The 15,988-nt window shown below is 38.6% G+C and overlaps 1 protein-coding gene and 1 long non-coding RNA gene across 2 annotated transcripts in view; both read left to right on the forward strand.

The window, feature by feature from the left end:
• LOC144632475 (uncharacterized) overlaps window positions 1-15,988 on the forward strand; it is a 40,665-nt gene that overhangs the window by 4,608 nt on the left and 20,069 nt on the right. The window lies entirely within an intron of this gene.
• LOC144632029 (uncharacterized) lies at window positions 3,238-15,532 on the forward strand. The gene is made up of 4 exons (XR_013566849.1): window positions 3,238-3,678; window positions 3,778-3,828; window positions 14,570-14,634; window positions 14,727-15,532. It is a non-coding gene; the product is annotated as an uncharacterized LOC144632029 (long non-coding RNA).

Here is a 15,988-nt window from a genome sequence, read left to right on the forward strand (position 1 = left end):
GTTCCAGACAGCAGCAGTGGTTGATAAATCGATTCGGCCGGCAAATCTTCTTTTCGAAAACTGCTATTTGAATTTTGTCGGCCCTGCGGTGTGCAAATAATGTATTTCACATTTGCGTAACTTCCGGCACATGAAATCGACAACCGCCGTGACCAGATAGCACCCTGCGTTTTGGTATAGTATTGGTTGAGGCACCATACTATTGCTATATTAATATAAGCTCTAAATGAAAAACTTTTGGGCTGAACATGTAATTAAATAGTTGCATGACAGCGCTTTTAACTCCCGGGTCTAAGGTTCTTCTGTTGCGTTGCTTCGCTTTATAGTTTTTTTTTGTTCTTGCCTTTGTCCAAGTTCTTGATTAGGTCAAGGCAAAACAGGTGAAAGCAAAATCTAAGATGTTATCGTTGGATCCGTCTTCCGTGAATGTTAAAAAATATGACCATATATATATTCTGTTGGGGTCCGGCGTAAACAAGGGAAGGTGCCCCCCGCCAGAGCTTGCGGGGGAGAGAAAAGCGCCTCGCCGTCAGGGGACCCAAATGTATTAAAAATATCATAGTCATTATATAAATATTTTGTTTTTAAACCTGTTTTCCGGTGTGTTTTTGAGTTGATTTGGAAGCTATTAGGTGAAAAACGGTTTAAGTTTCAAATATTATCCGCAGTCTATTCCTTCGTAAATAAGACGTTTAATTATAATACGACTCAAGTTTCCAAACAACAAGAGATATAAAGTAATAACTTAATAATCACCATAATTCTCAATTCAATAGGCGAACTTTATTAGGAAGGAGTTGTCGAAGCTGGGGTATTCCCCCAAAACGGCTCTGTGCCGTCCAATGAGGTCGTGGCTTTGGGTTCCCGATCTAGAACGGGATTTTCAATATCAGACGATATCTAGAACGAGATATGGTATTTTGAACACACAAAAGTTCCAAAATATCAGCAGCCAAAACGGGGTGACTTGTTTCTAGAACGCGGTATCTTTTGAATGCAAGTTCTTTCTAACTGAATACCAGAGGCCCTTCCAATTACGCTGGTAAAAAGGGAATGTTATGCTTCTAACAATGCTTGTTTTTTGTCCGATATAATGCTCAACTGTAATTATGCTCATTTTTTTTTTTTAAATAATGCTACTTTGGTATAAATGCTTTGTTGTACTTTGCAGAAATAAATACAAAAAATGGCATCACGTCAGAAGTCCATAACAAACTTCTGATTACGTGTACTTTTCTTCACCTAGCTTTAATCTAATGAAGTGAAAAGCACCCTTTCCTTTATTTTTACACCAATATACACCTTGGCGTAAACAGTTAAATGTTCAGCGTTTTATTATAAATTGTTTACCGTGACTGGTATTACAACTGCATATACATGATCAGGAGCTTTGATGGGCTCCTGACATGATATATGGTCCCTTTTTTCCCCACCCCTTCCCCACCTTTCATTCCCGTTTTTATTTCGCCCAATCCTCCACAGGAGAAAGAAGGAGAGCTTGTTTACAGGCTAGACTACACAGAATATATATTTTTAACTGACATTCACGGGAGACGGATCCAACGACGCCATCTAAGGTTTTGTGTACAGCCAACTCTCTCTGAAACGGGTACCTTCGGGACCGGCTCCAACTAGATTTAGATTTTTTAGATTAGATTTTTTATTATTTCACACTATTTACAACTCAGTTCGGATTTTAACGTCGTTTCAAATTTTCCACTGAAGAAGGGGCAAGAATTTGAACAAGGGTAAGAACTGGATAAAAAATATGAAACAAAGCGAAGCAACGCAACAGAAGAACTTTCTACCCGGAATGCATGCAACCATTTAACAACTCTCCCGAACGGTGGCTAACTGAAGTGAAACTTTATTGCAAGTTCAGCTTAAAAGTTTTTCACTGAGAGCTTATGTTAAAATGATAAAAATAGTGCCTCGACCAATATTTCGAAAAGGAGGGTGCTATCTAACCTGCGATCAGGTGTTATTTTTCTCGCGGTGGAGGGGTAAGCCTGATCGCAGGTTAGGTGCTATCTGGTCACGGTGGTTGTCGATTTCATGTGCCGGAAGTTACTCAAGTGTGAATTAATTATCTGCATACCGCAGGACAACTGGGCCGACAAATCTCAAATGGCGGTTTTCGAAACGAAGATTCGCCGGTCGTATCGATTTATCTACCACTGCTGCTAAGCTTTAAGTTGATTTAAAGCAAAGTACTTCGTATTCCTGTTTACACTGATCAGTTAAGACTGGACTGTTTTCAAGAATGCATGGAAAAGAACTGTCACTTCAAGACGTGGAAATCAGTTACAAATGGCGCGTCAAGAAAATAGGATAACAGCTTCGCCGAGGGCTTAGGTTTTGTCGTAAATGAGGAAAACAGGATTTACAATGTATCAGCGAACACCACGGTAAGCAAGTCTATGTTTTTATTTTACTCAGTTGAAGTTTACATGGGGAAAATTAACCTTTGCGTGGATTGTTTACATAATGTTGATAAGATCAACAATGTCACGGTCGGTTAAATTAACGAATTTTAAGCAACTTTGAGATCTGAAAGCATCGCACTAAATCATTTCCCTAGGAAATCCTTTTAGTATCGAAAAGAACAATCATTTATCTGTCTAGTACCAAATTTTCGGCCATTTATTTCGCTTCGCTCATACTTAAATAAAGCGATAAGTTTGACCTATTTTGAATTAAATCAAAAGTGTGTCGAATAAACTTAATTATATTTTGTAGATAAAAGGACTTCAAGAGCAGAAATTGCTTTCGACGTACTAATTTGATGTTATTCTTCGATATTAAATAGGTATTTTTCTTCCAGAGTGCTTAATTTTTCGACGCGAAGCTAACAAACTCGGCATAAATTTTGAGCTCCGAAAGAGTCAATTTTGCTGGATTTTAGAATTATCGATTTTCTCGAAAACAAATCGATATTTAGCCAAACAAAGTATACTGTGATTTATTTCATATTGAGACCTACCCATGGCAAGAGTATGAGCGAAATCCATTTAAGGACTCTTACCGACATATGTTTGACCGTAGGAAACCTGTGCTCTTAATGGCCCAATATGTTTTTGTAAATACATTGGCCAGCTGATATGCTCGGAAAATTGCTTACAATTTTTAAAGCAAGAGGAGGGTTTGATAAATTCAGGAGAGCCCAACCGATCCGTTCCACAAAATATCCGCTCTTCAGCCTAATCTTACGCTGGCTGGCAAATTTTAAATTTCGAATTGACTGGCTGGCAAGTTTTAAATTTCGAATTGAATTTTGCTGGCAGTGGACTCATTGAAGGAAACCTGGCTGGGAATTACTAATTACCGAATCCTAGCTGGCAATTTTTAACTTGATCATGACGATGGCTAGCGGGACAATCATATGACCGTTCTGGCTACATTATGTCCAGGCCCTCAAGACAGTGTTTGTTATCACTTTTGTCGTCACGCAATGCTTCTCTGAAAAGCAAGTTCTGCTATAGGTGTGTAACGCAAAAGCGTCAGTAGAGAGTGTTAACAGACAGCTGGGGTAATGTGAAACCTCAGCTCCCCTGGCATGCAGTGGACATCGACATTCACAGCACTCACAAGGTTTATAGGCCACATTGTGCGTTCGACTGTTGGACCGTTTTGGGCGGCACGTTTTCACAATAGTAACGTTGAGTAGTTTAACTTTTGGTAAGTTTGTTTTTTTTGATGTGCATTTCCGCTTCATTGATTTATAAAGCCTGAGAGCTTGCAGTTACTTATATTGTTGCCTTTGACTGTTTCTGGTAGATTTGGTTTCGTGTACACTCGCGTTCTGGTTAACTTTGGACTCGTTTCGAGGTAAGATTTTACTATCTTTATATTTCAGTATAATAATGCGAATTTACCGGCATTGCTCAAGCTATATTAGCCTGAGAATAATGGCAGTCAGGTAGACTACTTTTAGTTATTATTTAATCTTATAACTTTGGTAGCTTTGATACACTCGAAAGGTATTATTTGCCGTTGCAAATTTTATGTCCAGAGCGGTACATAAAAACTTCATTTGAACTCTGATTTATCTCTTCAATTAACTATGGCCAGTTCACGTTATACGTCCAGGAATTGTTGGTCATCAACTAGCTTTTGTTCTTGCTCGTTTCCTGTAATTTACAACGAGGATGTTGGACTTAATTTCCCACATTGATTTATTTTGCGCTTGCATCTTTCATATAGAGCTGTACAAGGTTTAACACTGACACCTCTGTTCGCCTGCTTTTAAGTAGACTGTATTTACAATTTTCTTAGTGAACCGCCTTTCTTATTTGCGTAGCAGACGAACTAAACCCCGGTAAATCGAGGATTTGTGACACGTCCGGCTGCAACGCAGGCTACGCCTTTCTCTGATGTGTTTCATTCGAACACTGGCACAGCGTGTTTAAATTCACTGAATATGAAGTTTTACTACTTTCTAGCACAACACAACTGTAAAAATTAGGCGTTTGACAGAATTTTTTTAAAACGGGCTCAGAGTTTTCATGGTATTTGTCAAAATAAACTGCTTGAATTGTTTTTGAAACCAATGTGTGGCGAAATCCTTCTGGTAACTGCCCGAGTTTTTCATTTCGCGCCCGCTAAACCGCCAGCTTCGTAGGCAACAGCGCTGGTGTTGCCTGCGTATCATACGCCGATTAAATAGACAAAGATAAGAGTTTCAGTAAATCGAAATCGAAAAGTTCTTTGAAGGCTGAACACTCTATTCTCAATTTATCCCAGCAACTAATATTTATGCAGTGTTTATGTTATTTTCTCTGAACTCTTGCTGTCCAGATCTTATTGATTCACTCAAACTATTACTCTAATTACTGGCCGCGAAGCGGCGATAGCGGCTTGTGTCTGGCCGACTGTAGATGGAATACCTCTTGTAGTTGATAATTTTGCTCTAAAAACTGTAAAGACGATAATTCGATATATGTTTCTTTTAAGATTTTATTTAAACATACTTATGGGGCAACAACAGTTTTCATGTTACGTGTCAACCAGTGTCAACTAAAGAATTCGCTTTAAGTAACTGCTGTGAAAATAATGCTCGGCGAAATTTTTCTCGCAACTGCATGCCCACTGGCTTGAAGCCATTCTCAACTTAAAACGTTTCCTTGTGGTAATCCATTGTTGTTAGTCCTCGTTTTTGTCTTAACATAAAACAAAACGTTTTTGAGATCAAGCATGAGACAATGTATATGTTTAATGAAAGCTAATGAACCCGGTTATTTCTGTTTTGCACTGGCGTTTTTCCAAAGGCCATAGTGTCCAGGGGACAACGTCTCGAGTAAGCGATTAGCTATTTAGCTATTTAGCTTTGTTTAAGTAATTACTTGCATCTTTTTCGTATTTGATCGATACGTTTTGGTAATGCGTTAAGTTTTCTGCGAATATCAACTCAATTTATTGATTCGAGAAATAATTTTGACCGGAGATCTCAACAGAATTGAGGATTACGACACCATTCGTTTTCAAAGAGACCGCAACCAATCACATACAGCATCGTGACAGCCTCCTGCCAAATTGGTCATTGTTGAAAGTTTATTATTGCCAGACATTTTAGTAGTGCGCCTTATTCCATCAGGTATTATTATTTTTCAGCTGTATATGAGTATCTTAAACTTTGGTTTTAGGTACACGGTATTTTCAATTTATTACGGCAACTAATATTGGTGGTATTTTCGCTAAACTCTTGCTGTCCAGCTCTTATTGATTCACTCAAATTATTACTGGCGCAAAGTCTGCGATGTGGCGATATCAAATCGGATGGCGGCTTGTGTCTGCTGACCGACTTTGAATAAACGAATACATACCATACCTCTTGTAGTCGCAAAATCCGAAAAACGTTTCTTTATTTGAAAAAATGAGTTTTAAGTTTTTATTTAAACTTAAAAATGGCCAACAACAGTCTTCACGGTACATGTCCAAAGAAACCCCTTGAAGAAACTGCTGTGAGACCAATGCTTCTCGCAACTGCCTACAACCACTGACATGTAGACGTTTCCAACTCGAAGCATTTGATTTTGGTACTCTCTATTGTTAGTTATGTGGCCCTCTTTTGTTCTTTAAACATAAAATGAATGTTTCTGAAACTTAAATTTTGAAAGAAACCTATTTGAGATCAAGCATGGGAGTGAATATGTTTTAACGCACTGCCCCGTCGTTTTCACAACAGGAAAAGTGACCATGTTTTGACTTCTGCCTTCAGTTTTTATTCGCCCGTAACCGATTGCCCGTGTTTAGTTTTGTTCAAGTAACTCACTAGTTGCATCTTAATCTTATTTGATCTACTCTATAAATTCTTAACCAGACGATAAAAAGGGAAATTTGAAGTTTTTTTTGAACAGAATGCAAACCGGAAACAACTCGCGGGTCAATGTCGGAGGTAGCGCTGGTGTTTTGTATATTTAATACGCCAGAATGAACGGTAGAAGTTGCACTGTTTAATCGAGCTTTCAAGGGAAGCTGACATTTATACCAGCAAAGCGTTTTTCTCTGTGTGTATCTATTAACTTTTTAGCCTAGTTTTTTTTTCTGTGCCGTTAGCACATTGTACTTTCACTGGGTTATTTGACTTTCAAAGATGTTTTGACGTCTGGAATATATGTCGATTGAATGACACACATCTAGCCAATCAAAACGATCTATTTTGGTCTTGCTGACACTTCTTAAAACTCTGAATAGTCACGAGCTTTGCTTGCATAATCTGGCCATGAAACATTTTTCGTTCCAGGGCCATCTAGTTCATTTAAGATGCAGGAACATTCTATGATCTAAGAAATTGAAGTGGTATCGTCACACAGTGATCGTTCAGATAGAAAATATCTAAGGGAACACGCAGAAGATTATAAAATTATAGAAATTTTAGCAAACTTGAAGATCCTTGAATACCGAAGCGCTTGACAAAAAAACAAAAGCGAAAGTCGCGGCGGTTCTATCCGAACTGAAAACCTTTTGTTTTCAATTTTGACGTAAAACATTTCTTTCTGACAGCGGGGACAAGTGAGTGTGAAACGCAAAGCAAGTTTTTGTACCTTTTACTGTTGACACATGATTACAGAAACTCGACAAAAACGTGACAGTACGGATTGCCCAGATTTCTTGCTTGATACCTGTTGTAATTATAGTTTTTTAATCTGTTAAATTCGTGACATGAGTTTAAACTTCACTATTACTTTGTTGCACTTTGATCTCTGCATCCCAACGAGTGGAGCTGTGAACCGCGGGAACTAAAAATGCCATAGAAGAGAGCGTTGTGTGACGCGGCGGTTTTGGTCATTGCATTAAGTTTTCTTTTTCCGTTTAACATTTAAAAAAGATAAAGAGAATAGTTTCGGTGGCGTTTAATTCTCTTTATAAAGCATTTCACTGCCACTGTAATCAATGTAATATCCACCGAAATCACTGCGGAAAAACTGGAGATATGTCATTTGTCATTGACGATAGCAAGCTACAAGGACGCAATCCTGCCGGCCTGTTGTTGTGTTATTTGTATATTAGTCATGCTGAGCTGAACTGCTTAATTTTTTGTTATGGTAAATCCACTAATTGTTACAAAAGTCTCTTTTCCTGACAAATGTTCGTCTGGTAAACCATACCGAACTTCCAGTGCAGACGTCCATCCTCTGAACATTTAAAACCAATTAATCTCAAGGTTACAGCAAGGATGAAATATTAGCACCTTCTAGTAGCATACCAAATGTGTTACATGCTCCAGTCGCGTCCTATGTACATACCGTGTGAAAGTACCAGAAAATAAAACTGTTAAGAATTAATTTGCTTGTTCATGAAAGATATAAATATTTTAACTTGAAGAGAATTTTCGTACATCCCCGCGGCCATGCCATATCCTCTAGAAACCTCTCTTGGGCGTATTGCAGATTTTCAAAATTTTCACTGGCACTTTTTACCTTCCCGTTTTTTGATTCGAGATCCACAAATTGAAGATATTTTTTGCGCACGTGAACGCAAATTTTTAATGGTATGTTGGTTCGCGAAGCACTTTGCTTTGTGTTTATATTGCGCTTGCAAATTCACCATTTGGTTTCAGGGTCGTACAAGTAAACAGTCACGACCCATAGAGCGGCCTGTTTTGAACAGATAAATATAACTTTTGTGACGACAACTCTTTGGGACTCTTTGATCTGGAAAGATCATTTAAGTATCAAATAATCCTTTGTTCGTATTCTTTACTTAAAACGCCAATTCCTAAACAGTCTGAGCATGTTTGAGAATTTGAAAATATTTTTACGTGAATTTGTTTTGTTATTAAACGTGAAACGTGATCGCCTCTGTTTGGTCCAATTCTCGCCTGGGATGGCGCGTGAAAAGGCCATAATTCCCCAACGGCTAAGATCACCTCAGAACTGGATAAGCTGGAAAATTTAAAAATAACCACATTTTGCTGAGAGTTTTATTCATATTGTTCAAGTTCTTTGTGGCACCAAAACTGCATTTCAACTTTATCGGAAACAACTGAAACAAAAGGTATTGGTGCGAGAAATGGCTTACATAACAGTTCGCACCTCGACCTCACCACGTTCCTGTTTTGGCTTGAGTATTTTCAAGTAAATTTCTTTACGTTCAATTTTTTTTTATCGGTTGTAGCATTTCAGTGAAACTCGGCGTAAGACCACCATCACTAGTGAGTTTTAGTATATTTGGCCGCCCTGTCTTGACTCTCTAATGAGTTTTTAAAATAACGTTCGGTTGAAACATTTTGTAGTAGGCTTAAACAAACTATGATACGGCGAGGGAGTTCGTTGGCTTTATTTATAATCAACAGAATAATACAAGTTTCAATATCTATGGATCTGATGGATGTGTGACCAGCACACTTACTTTTGTACGGTTGTGTTTCTTCTGGGACGATTTTATTGACCAAGATAACGTCGGAAAAGTCCGGAAATACAGTGAATACACTTTTTTTATTGTTAAGCGAGTTAAAAATGCAGACTGTTTCCACAAGGAAAAACAAGGGTTTTCTCGCCAAATTCACGCAGAGTTATACTACGTCGCACATTGCGTGTAGTGACAGATTGCCGCCAAACAATCTGGTAATATTATTTGCCAGACGCTCTCCCCATGGTTATGTTAATTTTATAAATGGCAAACAAGTTAAAAAAATTCTCCCCGTTTATTCCAATTTAAAATTCAGTCTTAACCGCCGGTATATCGAGGATTCTGTGGCATGTCCGGCTGCAACGCAGGCTACAATTCCACCAGCTCCGTTCACGGCGCCTGTGTCTTGCGCTTCTGGAGAGGATTGTTCGATGTTATTTTGCTGCTGGATCAAGATCATTTCGTCGCATACTTCTCATTTGTAGAGATATTTACTGCATCCTATACAAGAAAGTCCATCTCCTTCGCATAAATATAGCAAGAAAAGTCATTAAAAGTGCTTCGACTCCCCCTTTTTTTTAATGTTGGGCGCTTTTGTAATTTGTATCTTTTGAGTTAGCGACTTGAGTTTCACAGTGAAAACACTTCACACGTTTAACTACTAAACAAAATACCTAGAGAAACTGTTCAGCTAGTTAATCGGCCTAGTAAAAATCAACACAACCTACATTTCTTAAGGTTACCGTATACCTTTACGGGTGTCCTTAACCAAAAAATTGTAAGCGCGCTGATTAAAACTCAGCCACCGTAAACTATATACTGATCAATACAAAGTTAATACAATGTACTATGTCGCTTCGGGCGAATAACAAAACTTCTGCATAATATCAGTCACAAGGAGTTAATCATCAAAACCGCGTGAGGCTTTAGCGATATTCCAATTGGTTGCTTCGCAATTTATCTGTCAATTTTGGCTATCAAAAATTTACCGATACGTGTACAAGGCCAATCTACAGTCAACTCTCGCCTTGCGGACACCCCGCTATTACGGACGCTCGATATTACGGACAAAATTCAGATCCCCGGCGAAAGTTATAGAGGTTTGACTGGAAATGACTCCCGCTATTACGGACTCTCGCTATTACGGAATTACGGACACTTTCGTGGTACCAAAAGAACAATTTTATTGTTTTGACTCTCGATAAAGCGGACACCATGAACTTCTCACATAACATTATCACATAAAATTGCAGTGTGTTGAATACTATTTGTCGAAACACACTTCAGAAGTCTTCTGCAATAATTATTTTTGCATCAATTGCTTCAGTAGCTGTACACCAGACTTTGCTTTTTCACTTCAGCTTGCGCCCTTTTCTTCCAGACGACTCCTTTGGAGAGATCAAACCCTCAAACCCTCGACCATTGTCATTCTCCATACCTAACGACTACTGAGTTGTTTCACGACTGTTGATAAGCTCGTCATAACCCATACTATTGAGCCTATGTTAATGCCATTTTTTTCCTCTCACCCCGCTATTACGGACTCTCGCTATTACGGACACGAAACGAAGTCCCGGGCGTGTCCGCTATAACGAGAGTTGACTGTATTTCGAAAAATAGAAATCTCTCACACGGTTCTTTTGCTAAATGTCTTATGAATCTTTGGACCAAATTTCGTGGCAAACAGTACAAGTACCCTATAAATTCATTTAAAGAGGAGACACTCGCATAAAAACGCTTTTTTTTTTCTCGCTTCTAAAGGTTTAGGAATATTTCACGCCTTTGCTGCGCCATACATTGGCTGTGTTTTCACGAGCACGATTGTCTCGCTTAACATTCCTCAAGGTGTTTTGTTTACAGACTTCGTTAAGCGACTTAAAAATTATTGGTGTTTTCACGAGTAAGATTATATTTCATTTTTAAAATAATTTGAGAGAGCACACGCTCGAATAACGCTTTTTGAATAATGGCGGGATATGCAAACGGAGCTCGCATGTATGTCTTTTCTTCTTTTTATAACTGAGTTTATGCGATTAGTCCTGGTTGTGCTGGTTGTGGAAGCCACAGTTGATTTTGCAGGAAAAAATTATGATCTCCGCGCGCGTACGGCTTTCCGCTTTGCAAAAAATGATCATTCGTCACTGAAGGGATAACGAATGGAGACTTAAGTGAGCTTAATGCTTTGCATTTCAATGTTGAAAGAAGGAAACTCGCTTTCCATGCTTTGCTCTTTCGTCATTTGCAAAAGAGTCACGAACGGAAAACTATTCGTCTTTGCTTTTGGTATGGCAAATTAGTTTCGCAGTAGGCATAGAAATCACGCGTGTTCTATTTCCGATTTGACAGACTTGTCAGATGAATGACCGCAAGTTGCTTCTCATTGGCGGGAATTAATTACCGACTCGCTTAAGCTACCTGATTTGGTGGCTTAAATTTAATGAGAATTGCATTGAAGTTTGCCGACTCGCTTAACTTTAAGCGAGTCGGAAAAGTAACTGTTTTCACGAGATTTCCGGTTATGACTCGCTTAGCGACCTGAAAAATCGCTCGTGAAAACCAGGAGATTCCAAATGAGTCCCAAGGGGCGTTCTGGACAGGAAAACATTTCGCGCTTCGTAGTCGCTTGTTTGTCAGTGGGACATGGAAAGAAAATAAGTCTTGGAAGCAGAGGAAAAAAATAGGATGAGAAGCAGATTTTACGCCAAATACAGGCAATTTAATTCGCTATAAATTCCTCAGCAAACGAGCGCTTAGTGTGCCGCCAGGAGTGCAGGGAACGTGAAACTCTCCTGCGAAATGCATTGTTCGCAGGCTATCAAATTCGTCACAACAAGCGTTTTTAAAAGTCGTGGGGTTGTCGCTGCCTTATAAATCCCTGACAAAAGGATCAAATGTTTTTGTCAAATAATGTGTTGGGTTAATATTTTTGACCGACAAAATCTAAGATTCTTCATTAATCATTGTGATGAAATTGTAAACAACAGAATAAAAGCGACTTGAAATGCGAGATGAGATCGCCGCGAAAAACATCACGAACAACTCTACGGTTGACACGTTTTGACTTGTACATTTGTATTGATAAGGTACGTTTATGTAAAAACTTGCGTGCGTTTCAAGTTTTTAAATTTATTTTTTTACTTTTGGAAAATGACGATAAACTAGTTATCAATGATTTGGCTTGAAAAAAAAAAAAAACACCCCTTGAAGGTATACGGTAACCTTAAGCGAATATTCCGGCGAAATTTGAGTGTTATCCTGATGAGATGAGTTTTGTTAATATATCAAAATGGCTGATAAAGAAAACCTTTAAAGCTACTTTAAAAACATCTGCACTTGGACAAAAACACCTCTCTTTGCGACACAACAAATATTTCTTGACAATTTAGCGTTCCCTCTTTCCGTACATATTGTAGGAAATACTGCGGTAGTTTCACGTGTTGTGTGTTCCATTTATTGCTAAATCACCTTGCACTCTCAAATGTACTGTTACAGCAATGTTTTCCAGCAGTGCCCATCCCCATCCCGGGCCAATCTCCCGGTTTTAGCTTGACAAATTCCCGGGTGGAGACGAATTTCTTGATCAAATGCCCAGGCTTGTCCCAGACCCGGGATCGTCCACGAAGTGTGTGTACAGCGCATTGACGAAATCAAAACAAAAATCACATTTCCGTTTTCTGCCACGTGCTAGACCAAAATGGCAATGGTGTCAAATGTCCCGGTGTCATCCCGGGATTGTCAAATTTCCGACCCACTGGCAACGATAGAATTGAAAATGCCATACTCCCGAAACGTGAGTAAAAGCCCTGTGCCCGAGGGGACGGGCACAGCTGGAATTGACTGATGCTTAACGTTTCGCTTTGAATTTGACTAAATATTACTTTCAAACATGTATATATCTGCTGTCTGTTGCATTTTATACAGATTTCTCTCAATCCAAGATTGAGTCACGGTGGTTGAAGAGAACCAAACGACTGATGACACAAATTATCCACGTATCGTGCAACGGTGAAAAATAAGCTTAACATTAAAGAGGGGCCGCGGTAGTTGGCTACCAAAACAAGGCAGACCTTTCTGCTTTAATTTACTGCGGTGTTAGTCTTCTGAACAGACCTGACTTTTACTGTCAAACTTTTATAACTTGGCTTCTACTGACACGACTTGACCTTTGCTGCGAATTTTGCAATTAAGTTTGTGAAACTTTTGCGGCGATTGTCTACTGACAAGACTTGACCTTTTCTGCGAATTTTGCAATTAAGTTTGTGAAACTTTTGCGGCGATTGTCCACTGACACGACTTGACCTTTTCTGCGAAATTTGCAATTAAGTTTGTGAAACTTTTGCGGCGATTATCGACTGACAAGACTTGACCTTTTCTGCGAATTTTGCAATTAAGTTTGTGAAACTTTTGCGGCGATTATCGACTGACAAGACTTGACCTTTTCTGCGAATTTTGCAATTAAGTTTGTGAAACTTTTGCGGCGATTGTCTACTGACAAGACTTGACCTTTGCTGCGAATTTTGCAATTAAGTTTGTGAAACTTTTGCGGCGATTGTCTACTTACACGACTTGACCTTTGCGGCCAATTTTGCAATTAAGTTTGTGAAACTTTTGCGGCGATTGTCCACTGACACGACTTGACCTTTTCTGCGAATTTTGCAATTAAGTTTGTGAAACTTTTGCGGCGATTGTCGACTGACAAGACTTGACCTTTGCTGCGAAACTTTGCAATTAAGTTTGTGAAACTTTCACGTTTATTGTGTTCTGACAGGACATGGCCTTGGCTGCCAAACTTTGCTATTATCCTTTGTGAAACTTTTGCGGCGATTATCGACTGACAAGACTTGACCTTTTCTGCGAATTTTGCAATTAAGTTTGTGAAACTTTTGCGGCGATTGTCTACTGACAAGACTAGACCTTTGCTGCGAAATTTGCAATTAAGTTTGTGAAACTTTTGCGGCGATTGTCTACTGACAAGACTAGACCTTTGCTGCGAATTTTGCAATTAAGTTTGTGAAACTTTTGCGGCGATTGTCTACTTACACGACTTGACCTTTTCTGCGAATTTTGCAATTAAGTTTGTGAAACTTTTGCGGCGATTGTCGACTGACAAGACTTGACCTTTGCTGCGAAACTTTGCAATTAAGTTTGTGAAACTTTCACGTTTATTGTCTTCTGACAGGACATGGCCTTGACTGCCAAACTTTGCTATTATCTTTTGTGAAACTTTTGCGTCGATTATCGACTGACAAGACTTGACCTTTTCTGCGAATTTTGCAATTAAGTTTGTGAAACTTTTGCGTCGATTATCGACTGACAAGACTTGACCTTTTCTGCGAATTTTGCAATTAAGTTTGTGAAACTTTTGCGGCGATTATCGACTGACAAGACTTGACCTTTTCTGCGAATTTTGCAATTAAGTTTGTGAAACTTTTGCGGCGATTGTCTACTGACACGACTTGACCTTTGCTGCGAATTTTGCAATTAAGTTTGTGAAACTTTTGCGGCGATTGTCGACTGACAAGACTTGACCTTTGCTGCGAAACTTTGCAATTATTTTTGTATGAAGTTTGTGGTAGTCTTCTGGAATGTGACTTGATCATACATCAATCGTTCATCCTTCCGTCAGACCTTTCAATCGTTCGTGTTTTCATTCGTTCATTCGTTCTCTCATACATTCCATTGTTTATTCCTTAATGCGTTTATTCATTCTATTTTTCAGATTGTTTTGGAGCGAGTTGTGGATACTTGTGACATTGTAAGAAGAAAATTACTTTTTATGTGGAGGTGCGTTTGCTTTTTTAAGTTTTATTTACGTGTTTTCAATCGTACATGCGCCATTTCATTGATCAATTTGTTCATTTACTCCTTTTTTTCAGATTGTTCCGGGCGAGTTGTCAATACGTGTGATATTGCTTGTGATATTGTTGGAGGTAAGTTCCCACTTAACATGGAGGTGCGCTTAATTTTGATATTTTTGTTTACTTGTTTCCCGCTACCAGGAGTAGACAGAATAACCCCAAAAGAATGCGCGCTTTATTTCAGATATTCTTACATTTAAAAAAACATACAGCATACAATGAAATTGAATTTACCATTAAAAGCTGAGCAGAATACTGAGGTTTGGCCACTGATGGCTATTTATCTCAGCATGAAATACGTTCAGCGACATTTCATTTAAAGTAATTGCAAGGATACAGGATACTTTCCTGATTATACTGCCCTTCACTGGAGAGTCTGTTGTCTTCGTAAGGTTAGTAAAATGTATACAAAATTTTCATCAAAACAGTAAGGTAAACTTGTGTCTTTGATGCTATTTAATAAAGTGGGAAACTATTTTAATACAATTTTCATGGCTGGCAAAAATGGGATTCAGGAAAAACCTGCTTTGCATAAGTGCGCTGGCTGGGAAAAAAATATTTGAAATTGATACTGGCTGGCAATCAGAATTAGTTAAAATTCGCTGGGAAAACCTGCTTCGAATAAGTTCTCTGGCTGGGAAAAAAAAATATTTAAAAGTGATCCTGGCTGGCAACTCGAATTAGGTATCTACTGCTAGCTGGCACTGAAGAGCGGATATTATTTTCCCACGGTGGTTAATTATTAACCGTTAATAACTTATTGGGTGTCCAGTAATCGTTTCCGGCAACGACCAATCGATTTTGAAAATTTTCTCGTTGGGTACTCCTGTAAATTGTTTGTTTATTCGCGTTTCTATTCAACGCTGGCTTTTATGTTGATTTTTGTCGGCTTTTCTGCAACAATTTGCATATAGTCATAGCGCTTTAGAATTTTTCCATTCAAAAAAACCTAGAGGTAGAAAAAACTGCTAAGAAAAAAAAGTATTCCGACTACGAAGTAGAACGCCAAGAAGGTTTTATCACTGAGAGAACGACGGTTAAATCAGTTTTCCTGAAAGTTTTCCTAAGACCGTTGAAAGATTTTTTTTGTTAAGATTTATTCTTACGGCAATTCGAAAAATTTTTCACATTTGTTCAATTGGCCCTATCCGCTTGTGTACACTCGTTACAGCTGGTTAACGTCCAGAATAGCGTTGATGAATCACTTTAAAAGTTGCTAAGTACGATGTTATGTTACAATTTATAATGCCAGTAATGTTGCCAGTGATAGGCACATTCTG

The sequence above is a fragment of the Oculina patagonica genome, chromosome 12 (assembly GCF_052425735.1).
Source record: "Oculina patagonica isolate OP01 chromosome 12, crgOcupat, whole genome shotgun sequence".
NCBI classification, from domain to species: Eukaryota; Metazoa; Cnidaria; class Anthozoa; order Scleractinia; family Oculinidae; genus Oculina; species Oculina patagonica.